A 13,915-nucleotide genomic window follows, 5' to 3' on the forward strand; every position below is an offset into this window, starting at 1 on the left:
AAGCACAGGGTCGTCTCACGTAAGCCCACCTCTGGTCAGGGACTGCTCCCACACCGTCGCCTGAATGAAGGCAGCCGCCACACACAACCTCCCTGGCAGGTGGTTAGGGGGGCTTGTCACCCTCCCTTGGCTACTGGAGGAAGCCAAGATGCAGGCAGTTAGGTGGCTTGTCAAGAGCCACACAACCACTGGCCGTGGACGCCACACTCTCAACCTCTGTCTCATAACTCAGGTTATAATGAGAGGCCACATGTCACACAGAAGCAACAAATACTTAATACCTAATATGCGGTTTGCTTATATTCTAGAGGAATAGATATAAACACTGTTGGAAATACTGGCCAAGCCAATATATATACACACATACACATATATGCAACATCGTAATAGTTAACTCTGAAGCTAGGACACAATAATAATTAACAATGTATAGCATTATATGTTATAGATAATATACTACCAATATATAGTTAATCGGTATATATAATATATAACATATTAATCGACTACTATTTTGCCCTAGTTCCAGAGTTAATTACATATGATTATTGTATATAATATGGTATATTATACATAATTGTCTATAACATATTATCTAAAATATAGCACACTATATAATAATTATATAGTATCAATCAACTATCACATTGCTCCATTCCAGAGTGGCCTTACATAGTTAAAACCACCCTGCTTCACTGACTTGGCCCATGAAGGAATCTACTGACCTGACCTGTGGTTTCAACACATGGGCTCTGGACCAGCAGCCCCCTCCTCTCCCGGGAAGCCCCGCCCCAGCCCAGGCCTCCTGCGTCGGCAGTGATGGGAGCGGGGCCTGGAGAGCTGTGTATTAACCACCTTTCCTGGGGGAGCTCACGTGTGCTGGAAGGTGGGACCCAGCAGACGAGAGGGAATGTGATTGGCAGTCTACCCGTGGCTGACCTCGTTTCACTGCAGTTTTAGCTGTATGCTCTCACCGGGTTGGAAGGAAACCTTTGCTCTCTTAAGTAGTAATCACTTCCATTTTAATATCCTCGAAACTATTTAATTGGTAGGTCAATTTTTCACAGCGATTATTTAAAGGTGAGGTCTTGTGAAGTCCAGGTTAATGAGTGTTTTTATTTTATTACCAAATTCAACATTATTTTTCAAGTCCATGGCTTTTCTAAGGAAGGCACCCGTTCCCCTTCTTCCTTTGCTGGCAAAGGTGGAATGAGGGAAGGATACAAACATTATTTCACTTAGCAAACACTGCTCTGGAGCGTGTGTTTAAGGGACGCCGGCAGAGGGCTTTGGAGAATAGCAGGTCGCGTCCTGAGCACATGAGCCCGTTGGGCCAGTGAGGTTCTGCAGTAGCTCATCTGTGTGTAGAGGAGCAACAATAGGTTTTTAACTCTCCCCCTGCATCCCAAACTTGGAACAACTTGCGGACACCGTTGACCAAACCTGGGCTTTCTGAGATCAAGGAGAGTAGGATGATGATCAGCTTTGGTAACAGTGTCGTCATTTGAAAATGGAAAAGGGGGCTTTAAAAAACTTGCCGACAGCTATTGGCTTCTGAAGCTAACAATGTGGATGCCTCTGTCTTGCTGCATCTTCATCCTCAGGGCCCCGGTTTCTCTCCACTCTGGTCCACCCTCCACGCCACCACCCATCCTCTGGCAGCTGCTCACACTTTTAGGCATCAGGTCCCAATGCCTCAGCTGGCTTTCCAGGGCCCTCCTCAAGCTCACCCTTCCCTTAGCCTCCCGTCCCCTACTGACCCTCTCATCTGCCAAGAGCCCACACCTCCTTGTGACCAGGCTCTGCCCGCCCTCCTCCCCGCTCTCGAAGGCTCTTCTTGACCAGGCACAGGCCTGCTTTCCCTTGCGATTCCATTAGAGCTCTTTTGGCTGCAGGAAACGGGAGCTGGACCCAACGTAGCCCCAGAACAAAAAGAAAGGGCAGTGTATTGGCTCATAAACCGAGGCTGGAAGTGCGCGAGCAGTCCTCCTGAGAAAGGAAGAGGATCATCCTTCATCCTCTAGCGGAGACCCAGGGGCTCCCTGGCTTCGCTTGGGACACCGGCCCACCCCCAGCTGGCCACTGCCAGCTTTGCAAAGAAAAGTCCTTCGCACAGGCGAGGGGCCCAATGAATATTTAATTATGATTAATTATTAACAGTGAAGAATGAATGATTGAGAGCCTGAAGAGACAGCCACCAAACCAAAGTGACCTTGTTTGAATCCTGTGTCAATCAAATTAATTGTAAATAAGGTGTTTTGAGACAATTATGAAAAGTCAAACATGACATTAAGGAACTATTGTTTTACTGTGAACACTGCGATATGATTAAGATTTAAAAAATGAATGAATTAATGAATGAATGAATGAGCCTTCCTGTACAGTCCCTCGGTGCAGTCGGAGTTTTCCTAAGCCACAGAGAAGTGACCAAAGGAAGACACATCCGGGTAGACCGTTTGGGGGTGAGGAGGACCTTGCAGGTCAGGAATGCCTGGCCGTCTGAAGCAGGCTGAGAAGCTTGCGAAAGCTTGAGTTGCTGCTAGAGACAGAAGTTTTAGAAAGACAAATGGATGGCCTGTAACGACAGGCAGGGCTCCCTCAGTCAAAGCAGGGGACTGGTGGGGTGAGAGGAGAGGAGGAACACGGCGAAGAGCTGGAAGACGCTGGTAAAGGCTGTGGGGCACGGAACCAGCTGTGTGCTCGGAACATGCCAATGGGTCTGCGGTGCTGACCCGGCACACAGCTGGGGGAGCAATTGGGGGAGGGTGGAGAGATGTGCGCCTCTGTGTGCGGGGCGACCAGGCAAGCAGGCAGAGTCGCGAAAGACTTGGCATGCCCCCTCAAGGTGCCTACTCTCAGGTGGCCAGAAAGCTCTTGAACAGCCTTTCAAGTCAGGATGGCCAGGGGCCGGGTTCCAGCTCACTAACCAGCTGGGTGGTTACGGGTAAGATCACTGAGTGCTAGTGACCTCACTGACTTTTACTTTTAACTTACTGGAAGACAAACACTCAGTGGCTTAAAAACTCCAGGACCATCATTTTACAATCTCCGACTTCAGCTGGTGATTCAAAGCTACCCTGGGGGGAAGGGGGTGTGGTGAGGGGGGACCAGGTGTTACACTACTTTCTAATGTTCATGAGGGTAACTGTGGCTTTAATGTCCTTTTTTCCCCATTTGTTCCTCCATAATTGGCTAAGTGAGATACAGGCATGTTAAGGAAGACATTTCATAGCTCCCTCTTTGGGGTTTAGTGGAGGTATCTGGAGCTTTACGTTATTGCCAAATCCTTTTAAAATTCATACAGCCCCTGGCTAAAGCTGTGCCCAGGGGCTTTCTTATAGAAATCACAGAGGTAGGCACATTTATCTGTGGCAAACACCCTTAGCCATAGGTTCTTCTTCATTAGAACAAATTAGTCAGGTGGATAAGCTGGTTAGAACCCTGCCACAGAGACACCTGGGTCCTGATAGTTGAAGAGGGAGACAATTCCCTTTGTACTGTTTTGTTTAGAAGCTGTTACTTAAATACAAAGCAAATCCGTTTCCTTTGTCTGTGTGGTAGGGTGGGAGGGGCAGCAGCTTTGGGTTGAATGAGTTACTAGGGACAGGCCCTGCAGCTTCTAGTTCTGTGACCCTGGGCAGATCACTGGGCCTCCCAAGCTTCCTTGCTGATAAAGGATAGGAACCTGAAACTTACAGAGTGCTGTCAAGCAGAATAAACTAATTTAGGTTCATAATGAATGACAAAGTATGCCATGATTGAGACATATAAAGTTAGGCTTTTTTTTTTTGTAATTATAACTTTCCTAAGATCACAAATCACTCAGGATTCAAAATAACAAGAGTCCACCCTGGCTGGTGTAGCTCAGTGGATTGAGCATGGGCCTGTGGAGCAAAGGGTTGCTGGTTCGATTCCCAGCCAGGGCTCATGCCTGGGTTGCAGGCCAGTCCCCAGTAGGGACATGTGGGAGGCAACCACACACTGATATTTCTTTCCCACTCTTTCTCCTTCTCTCCCCCTCTCTCTAAAAATAAATAAATAAAATATTTTAAAAAATAATAAAAGTCCCTTATCTAATCAACTGCATAACATGGATTTATGTATTCTAAACTAAAACTGCTCTTATTATGATAAGGGCGTGTTGTGTCTTGCATAGCTCATACTTCTGTGTCTTATTTCTGAGTCTCAATTTGAGTATTAAAGAAGGATCTTTTGCAAATGACAGTTATGTGAGTCCTTCATAATTTTTTAAAGCCACCAAGTCACATAAGAACAGTAAAGTTGCATTTGTGAACTTGAACTCACTCTTCAGATGGTTGGACTTCATTAGCTTCCTAAGTGAGGACAGAGACAAAGTGAAATATTAACTTTCGGGAAACTTCAAAGTGATTCTGTGTCAGGAGAAACAGAACCAGCTGGGATATCGATACACGATCACCATAAAACCCAGCCAGATGCTCCTGATGGAGCCTTGAGCGATGCGGGGTCTGCAACCCACTCCGGTGCCAGCAACAAATAACCTGCGCTGTAGCCTCGACAATCGTGTTTCCACGACTGTTGATGGAAATCGTTCAGAAAACGAAACCTTTCTCTTCCCCACGGCTGATCTGGGGAAACCCCACCAGCCTTTATGGACGAACTTTGATGCACAAAGACTGCAGGTGGAATTCGGACCTTTCTTTCCCCAGGGTCTGCAGGTTTCCAGCTTCCATCATCCGTACTACTGACAACCTGCGAGGTCTCATGCTGGATGTCTGGTCAGACCCAACACTGCCGATGGGGCGATGTTTCTTTCCATTTTTTTTAAAGAGGTTTTCTGGCAATATCATGAATAGAGAAAAATGTAGTTGACCCGATTGCATAGGACTCTTGAACATTGCCTTCATCTTCAGTATGTGCATATTACAATTAAGTGTCTAAAAACACACTTCCTTAGAGCCAGGGGGCACGAGATGGAGAGATGCACACCAGAAGTGGTTTTGGGGTGTCTCCCACGTCTACCTGGTAATCCAGGTGCTATGTGCCTACTTGTTTTAGTAAACTCCAGATGTCCCCTTTCACAGTTTGACATCAGCATGTTAAAGAAGTGTGGGTTAGTCAGTTAAAGTGAAAAGGAACCCTAATTGGAATACCTGAGCTTTCTCCACCACGGTGAGGGGTGAGGTGAGCAGGGAGCGCAGGGAAAGGGGGTGGAGGGCGTCATGGGGGTGGGGTGAGTCGGAGATTATTATAAAGACTGCAGGTATCTCCACGGAACACAAACATTCCCAGTGCCCATGTCAAAAGGCAAACAGGAGTGAATAGACTGACCTCACCGAACCATCTGGGAGAGGGCGGCGGGCCCCAGGGCAGCTTCCTCAGAGGCTCAAAGTCCTCAGGACCCAGGCTCTCTCCATTGCCAGGCTGCACTTCCTCTGCTCTGTGTGGGAGCCAGAAGGCTTCAGCCCCCCAGACCTACTTCATGTTGAATGCAGCCCCGCAGGAAAAGGGAGAAAGGCCTCTATCCTTGACTCACAGTGAGGATCTATTGGTTTCATTGGCTCTGACTTGACCTTATGCCTATCCTGGAAGCACCGACAGCAGCTGAGGAAATGTGACCCCCTGGGTTAGCCTTGAGACACAGACCCACCTCTGGGGTCAGGGGACAGGTTGACTCCACCGGAAGCACAGACACTGAGAGAGGGAGGGATAGTGGCCCTGAGGCCGTGATCAGGGCAAACCCTGCCGCAGTCTCTACAGGTGGACAGCAGTCCTAGGGGACAGAATCACTCACCTCCACAGTCAAAGGTGACAAACAGTGGCACAATACTTCCTCCCATACAGCTCCCTGAAGACATACAAATGTAAAGTGCTCTAAAAAGTGTGCTTTCCACCCATCAAATGTCCACCTAGAAAACCGCTTCTCAAAGGGTGGGCCACCCATGTTGAGGGGGCCCCAAGATCCTGTCAGGGAGGCCGTGGTGTCAAAAACTACTTTTACTAATCGTCTCTTCTACTGGTTGGCATTGAAACTCCCCTTTACGTGTTGTTAAGTGGTTGTTTTATGGTAGAAAATAGTAACAATCACATTTACCTAAAAAGGCTATAAAAAACATTCTTCTTTTTCCAATGATACACCTGTGTGAAGATGGGGCCTCTCCCTCTACTTCAAACACAGCAACAGATCAGCACAGACTGTGTACAGAGGCAGATGTGAGGACCCAGCTGTTGGGTAGTAAGCCAGACACTAGAGAGATTTACAAAAAGGCAAAACAATGCCACTATTCTCACTGTTACTTTTCCATTTTGGAAAATGGACTTATTTTTTCACAAAATATGTTACTTACACAAACACATGATGGGATTACTACTGTTGTTACTGTTACATTTAAAAGAATAAACATTTAATGTTTTCTCAATTTTACCTTCTAATACAGTAAATACCAATAGCTGTAACCCCCATAAATAAAAATTATTTGGGGCATCAGTAATCTTAAAAAGTAAAAAGGGCTCTAAGGCCAAGAAGTTTGGGTACCTCTGGACCGGAACGGCAGTGACTCAGATCATTGAGACGATATTTACTGCCAAGCAGCCAGGCTGGCAAAGCTGCCCACCTGCTTATGCAAAGAATGAGCATGAAATACAAAAGAGACACCCCCTAGCCATTGCACAGCATGCTCTGTGCTATAAAACCCGAGGAAGCAGGAGGATTCGATGGATTCATTGCTGCAAATTTGTTCCTGCTCATTACTCCCACATCTGTGGTCCTTTGAGATTGTCGCATGTAACTTGCCTCTCTACCACTAGATGGCACTGCTTTCATAGAAAAGACCGGCAAGCACTGCATCTCTAAATTCTGTTTCAGGAGAGATTTTGGAGGGAAACGGACAAGGGAGGTATGGCCTATCTTATTCAGACACACACTGAATGTTTTAAGATAACTTTCTTTTTGTTTGTGTAAAGCTCTAGCCTTGGGGGAAACCGCTGATAGTGGGGGACTGGTAAAAAGAGTAACTTTCTGATAAAAGATAAGTCATCTCTAATTATTCTTCTATAGTGGGGAGTCTCAGCATCAGGTACATATCAGTAGCACTTGCAGCACCTAAAATCCATGTGCTCAGGCCTTATCTCAAGTCATTATGTCTGATTTTCAGCAGCCGGGGTGGGTGAGGGCTGGTGTAGCTAGTCATCTGTATTTTTGAAAATTCCCCAGTAGATTTCAGTGGGTGGCTCAGGGTGAAAACTATAGCCCTATAAATGAACCACCAGCTGGGCCCTAAGGAAGAGACACTCTTATTCCCTCGTTCCATTTGTAAATTCTCTTAATCCTGCTCCAGTTAATGTCCCCTCCTCATTTAAATTTGAGCCAATAGTCTGGGAGAAGCAGCCGGAAAAAAAAGGAGTTAAGCAAACCTCTGAGCCAATGCAGGTAACCAGACTCACCAGAGTGTGGTGTTCTCATGGGGGGCTTGTGTGGAGGCAGAAGTAGGGAAAGAAGGCCAGGGTCTAATTTCAGAACATAAAAGATTCCCAGGCACAGAAGAGACATTAGATGAGGTGAAACAGGTATCTTTAAATGAAAACACTCCCCCAAGTACTCAGTAACCTTACTTCCCCACCGGACCTTTCCTCTAACCAGAGGCTGAGAACATTAGAATCAACCAGAGAACCTTCAAAACAGAGCTGCCTGAATGTCACGCAGGGAGGGGAGAGGAGGAGGCTTTGATTCAATAAATCAGGAGGCGAAAACAATGGTATATTTTAAAAGCTCCCTGGATGATTCTAACCTGCAGCCAGTCTGAGACCCTGACCTAACCATTTAGCTGTTTTTCACATTGCATGATAAATCCTGCACCATCAAGGGATTCTAATCTCAGATAATGCTCGGTAAAACCTGGTTGCAGGAGCAAATGTAATCTAAGTTCAAATCCATTCTTACAGCATTACATCTCATTCCTCTTTACGACTCTGTGTGCAGCAGAAGATGGATGGCCAGAGTCATTACTGTACCTGTCACTTCCACTAGCTAAGTTATGCTCATCTTCATTTATCCTTGACTCCCGAGAAAAGGCGGGCTCTGTCAGTTACACAGTATTTCCGAGGGACCTCCCGAGGAGCCCATCTACAGGTTTGCCAGGCTCTGTGATGGGAGCGGGTCTTTTTCATCTGCTCAACGCTTTCTACATGAACAGTTCGGGCTTGCTCTTTGGCAAATGAATGCTGCGCCTCTGCTTGGTCAATCAACTGTCCTTAATGAAGTCACAACACCCCTCCAGCCCCCAGAACCAAGATCCCTTCCACCACAGCACACTGTGGAGCCATCCGGGAGAACGGCTTCCCCCCCCCCCCAGCAGCTTGCTCACATGCCGGCGATGGCTTGCGACCTCATGCACCTGACGTTAGAACAAGGCTCACACACAGCACAGCAGAATTGCATGGCATGTGTTTTTGTTCTCCTTACTCCCTGCCTTGGCTGTTCTCTGCCATGGTCCCCCCTCCCCAATTCATTCCTGGTCCTGCTTTCACCCCTGTGGGGGGAGACAGACCAGTAAGAACTGTGTCCCCCATGCCTTTGTCCTCTGGCTTCCAGGGGGTGGGGATTAGTTCAATGGGAAATTCAAGCAGGAGGTCTTAGGTGGAGCAGCGGGTCACTGGCTGTAGGGCTGGAACCTCGCTTGACTGGGGGGCCCCTATCCTGTGACAGCCCCCTCCTGGGGAGCTCTCCTTTTATGGGAGCCTCCATTCCAGCGCTCATCAGACTCTAGTGACCCTGGTGTCTTCCTCTGGTCCCTTTAGCTCTGGGAAGGTCGCTGTGTCTGCCACTGCCAGGCCATGGGAGAAATCCCTTGTTAATCAGACTCTCTTCAAAATCCTGGTGAATGTGTCTTCCGATTCCTGCTGGTCCTGATGACTGGGAGACCTTCTAGACGAACTGCCATCTGAATTCGTTTCTCACTTTTCATTCACTCATGAGTCCTGTCGATACAACTTGGGTTGCTTGAAGACCTTCAGCTTAAGAGAACGTCTGACTGGCAGGTTACTGAGCCTTCACGGCCTCTATCTAGATGTCTTCGAAATGCTCCAGACTACTGAGCAGGGTGCCTCAGTTTCCTGATGTGTAAAACACAGGGGCTGCACAAGGTGGTCTCCAAGACCCTCTTCTCTCCAGGCCCTAGCTTCTCACGATGCCAAGGGGGGGGGGTCGGATTCTAGTGGGGGGAGGATGCAGCCTCACAGAGAGCAGGCGGTGGGAGATTCTGACGTACCACTGGGGTGTACTGGAGACACACTATTCCATAGGGTGACTTCGAAGCAGTCTGCTCCATTTTCAAAGTCACCCGCCTGCTCTTCACTCGGCAGTGTTTACTCTACCGAGCCCCTCGTTTCAGACTCAGGAAGTAGACTGAGGAGTGACCCGCCCTCTAACCGATCGGCTTCTAGGGAATGAGAGAGGCAGCCAAACCACAGGCTCTCAAACGTGGGCACACGTAGAGCCACCTGGAGGCTTGTCCCCGCCCAGATCGCCAGGTGCCGCCCCCAGAGGTCCTAACCCAGGGGTGCAGGTCCTCCCAGCGGAAGCTGATGCTGCTGGTCCCCAAGGGCCGCCCTTTGAGGACCACCGAGGAGGCAGCATGTTAAGTGATCCTGAAGGTTAGGTGTGAACCTCTGTGATAGCTGTGAGCTAGGGCAGCATCAGCCTTCAGAGCAGGAGAGGCGGGTGAGTGCCAACGGGCTCTACGAAAGAGGCTGGGCTGGGCTCTAAAGGGTGAATAGTAACCAGCGGGTCACAGGAGCGAGGCACTTCAGACAGCAGGCGCAGGGCGCGGGAGGCGAGAGGCACGAGATGTCTGGGGACCACAGGCCAGAAAGGGAGGCCAGCGGCGGAAGGCAGGCTGGGCAGTGGTGGGTGTTTTGGTCACTTTCTTGAGTGCCCCTCTCCACCTGCTGCAGCACTTGCCCTCTTGAACTTCCCTCCCAGGATGCCGTGGGCACCCAGCTGGCTCTCTGCATGCGCAGCCTGGTGTGGGAAAGACTCAACAGCTCGCAGCGCCCACCGCCCCCTCAGTTAATGGGAGGGACGGGAGGTGGTGGATGAACAAGCTCTCCTTCAGTTCCTCTTAGGAACCATTCCAGTCCCAGAAAGGGCTCTGGCTCAATAGCAAGCGTTGCTCTGGCTTCCCTTGCGTGTTCCCTCTCTTGACCTCTCCCAGGGCACCTCCCCAAATCATGAGGCACCAGACCCTTGCTTCAGGTCTGCTTCCCGGGCAGCCCGGGTCTGAGCATGACCCACAGTGGCTGAGCTCTCCGTGGGCCGGCACACCCTGCTGCTTCAGGCAAAGGTGGAATAAGTAGACTAGGCAAAGAGCTCTGGTAGGCCAGTGGGTTCAGAGGGTGGGCATGGGGAAGTAAACGACGAAAGGATCACCCTGGATATAAAGAGAATATTTATTTCAAAAGAGAAGAAGGGTGCATTGAGGAAGGATTGGCTCGATCTGAACAGCTCATTTGCACGGGAGGATGCACAAGCAGGCCGAAAGCACTGCTGTTTCCACGGTGGTGCAGGCAGAAAATGAAGGGCCTTCCTTCTTGCCAGACGGAAGCAAGGGGACCCTGGGAGTTGGTCCCTGTCAGCCTGAGAGAGGTGATCTGGGGTGGAGTAGGGGCATAGAAAATGGAGGACTGGGAAGGGTCCCAGGGGAGCACAGCTGAAGGGGCCATCGGCGGGTGAGGGGGCAATGCCAGCGAGGAAGCAACAGACAGCTAATTTCCAGGGACAGTCACGTGGCACTCTTTACTGGGTCATTTTGGTCCTGCGCTATCATGCACCTCATCCAGCCCCCAACCTTTGGTAAAAGGCTGTTAAACACAGAGTCTGTGCTAATGCTGTGTGGAGAAGTTCGAGAAGAAAGCCATCAGGATGGGGAAGGAGGGCCGGTGAGTTGAGATGAGAAAGACGGCCTGGGTCCAGGGTCCCCAGGGTTGGAACTGCATGCTGCCCTGTGTATGTATGTGTGTCTGAGAGAGAGAGAGAGAGAGAGAGAGAGAGAGAGGGATGTGTGGGGCAGAGCAGATGTTTGCTCAGGGTTTGCTTTAACGTGTGTGAACGGAAGATATAACACGTTCTTTCTTCTTATTTCGTTTTGGATCAGGACACTGCATTCATCACAGTTTGAAATTCGCAGCATGTGACACTCACACAGAAGCGTCTCCTACAACCACTCGCCCCTCAGACGCAACAGCCCACGGAACTAGTTCTCACTTCCTTCAGTGGATAGTTGTGATTTGGCCATAAAAAATACGTAAAGTAAAACCATACCACACGCTCTGTATTTTCACCGAATAACTCTAGGTCCTCTTTCCATAGCAGCCCATCCGAGTTTCCTCACTCTTTCCTGTGGCGACAGGTGTCGCTCTACTCGGCTGTATCACCTACACAGGCCCCAGCCGATGGGCATTTAGGCTATTTTCTAACTTTAAAAATGGCAAACAATAGTAAAATGAATAAACTGGTAAAAATATATTCTTAAATGGGCTTTCATTATATTAGGGGTGCAGGCGTTTTTTCTCCAGTAGAACAAATGCAATGTAACATGGGGTGCCCAATTTGTTTAATGAAAACATGCTGTTGGAAACATTGTTGTCCCGTACATTTGATTCAGTGGCTCTGCTTTATTTACCCAAGAGTTTAGTTTTGCTAGCTGGTAACAGCGGTGCGCTTCCCAAACCAGATTGTGTCACTACCACGTGATTTTAGCACCAACTGGCCTTGTATGGTCAGAAGCAAGGATTTCGCTCCAAACAATAAGAGCCAGTTGGGGTCTAGCTGCTCTGCAGACTCAAGAAGCTCTGAACCTGGAGCTGGAAAGCCTGAGTTTGATTCCCCACCCACCACGGAGCCTTTCCCAGTACAGGGGGCGGGGTAAGGATTCCTGTCCCACGTGCCTGGTGAGGTAGTTCGGAGGATGGAACGTGAAATCCTTTCACAGATTTAAAATCTTTTCACGAGCCACAGGTGTCTGGACAAATGATAAATCCTGGTATTCTCACAGTGCTGATAGTGCCCGTTTTGGAGACCAGTTCGTACTCCAACTATGGAGTAAATTTTGAAATAAATTTTATGAATGAAACCATACTGGGCAACAACCATTCTAATAAATGTTCTGAATGATGGCTCTTATATACCATAGTGTTTTCAAAGGCAATTATATGAAGAATCCAAAAGAGAACAGAATGCTACTGGCTAACTACCACAACTTTTTCTGTTCTCGCACCCCCCCACATCCCCACCTTATCTACAGTTATTAAAACCAAGCCCCCTGCTAATCACCTTGACAGGGGTTGAGTCTGGAAACCACTCAGACCCAGTGGGGTAGGTAGGAACTTTCCTGCCAATTAACACTGTTAACATTCTTGGATTTGTGGGTAACCTGGTTTCTCTGGATTCATTCGGAAAGGACTGATACAATAAATGGGCAGACCAAGTTTAAGAACGCTGGAACATGAACTGCAGAGCTGTCCAGACTTGAGAAATCTCAGGAAACCTGCACATGTCACCCATTAAAACCTTCAAGACCCGCCATCTCCGGAGCAGACAGGGGCCCCAGGCACTTCTCGGTCAGTCCATTCAAGTATCTGCCACCACTTTCCTGGTCACCGCCTCCATGGCAACGGCCCTCTGACCTGCCCTTCAGGGAAATAGAATTTCTGGCAAGATGGAGACTTTTAATAACCCCACCTGTCAATACAAGTCAGTGGAATAGATGTATCTGTTCCAACTTACTTAACAAACCCACTAATAAAATGAGTGACTCCCAGCAAGTGACCAGACCCAGTGCTCAGAGTGTCCCCCAGGAAAGCCATACATTGTGTGTCATTAGTGCCCAAGAAAACCTGCACCCTGGCCACCGGTCCAGCAAACCCTTCACTGAGTTTGGACCCCTTCCTTCAACACGCCTGTACTTTCCTGGTGGCTCATTCAGAGGGATCTGTCATCTGCTGAGTCATTTCCTCCAACACTTAAATGTAATAAATGAATACAGCATAGGATGGTCCGTAGTAAAGGCTGTATTTCGTCGCACAGGTTTCCTTACAGAAGCATCATCTAGAGACACAGGTGTCATTGACCAAAACCGCCTCTCGGGGGAGAACAAGGATCTAGAAACAACAATTCTCACACCCAGGCTCTGAGCTCTCATCCCAAACACACACTCCACGCTCCTCTCTTTTCCTGGAAACATCCCAGTGGGCAGTTTGCAGTTGTAACGAATTGCTTTTTGGGTGGCATTCCCCTCTGATTCAGAAATATCAACTCCGCTTCAGAGGTTTCGTTTACAATTCATCTTCTGATTGGTCACGGCCGGGAAGGTCAATGTGCATATTTTCTGTTCTAAATTACATTGGAACAGATTTTGCAAACAGACTGAAAAATGGCTCTCGCCTGAACCGGAACAAATTCTGAAAGTTGGGACTCAAGTCCTCATTCTCTTTCATTAAAATGTAAACAATCAGCAACCCCACCATTTCCCAAATCAATTTCTTGTAAAAGAATAAACAGGTGCTTTGGAGACACCGGAGTTATAGAAAAAAAATGGCAAATGATTTTTTCATGGGCCAGCTGCTCAACTGATGTGATTCTGGGGAAGGTTCTCCAAGGCTCTCAAACTCAATTAGCAAATCAATTAAAATCATCCCCCTGTCTGCCAATAGGACTGTGCTGTCCCCTGCGCCCCTCTCCCTCATGCGGGTGCTTCCCGGTGCAACTCCATTGCGAAGCCAAAGCCCAACCTGTCCACCGGAGGCTCCCTTGCTTCCCGATAACAATGGACCCCCGGGGAGGAGGGGCTCTGTTCTGGTTTAATTAAGGATTAGCGACCACCAGAAGAGGCAGTGCTCAAGGTCCTGCCCCGTTCATTTATATCTGCCCCAGCCCCAGCTC

The 13,915-nt window shown here is 48.5% G+C and overlaps 1 protein-coding gene across 1 annotated transcript in view; it reads right to left on the reverse strand.

The window, feature by feature from the left end:
- CHN2 (chimerin 2) overlaps positions 1-13,915 on the reverse strand; it is a 261,880-nt gene that overhangs the window by 70,902 nt on the left and 177,063 nt on the right. The window lies entirely within an intron of this gene.

This window comes from Sturnira hondurensis, unplaced genomic scaffold (genome assembly GCF_014824575.4).
Source record: "Sturnira hondurensis isolate 20B ecotype Veracruz unplaced genomic scaffold, ASM1482457v3 Scaffold0002840, whole genome shotgun sequence".
Classification (NCBI taxonomy): Eukaryota; Metazoa; Chordata; class Mammalia; order Chiroptera; family Phyllostomidae; genus Sturnira; species Sturnira hondurensis.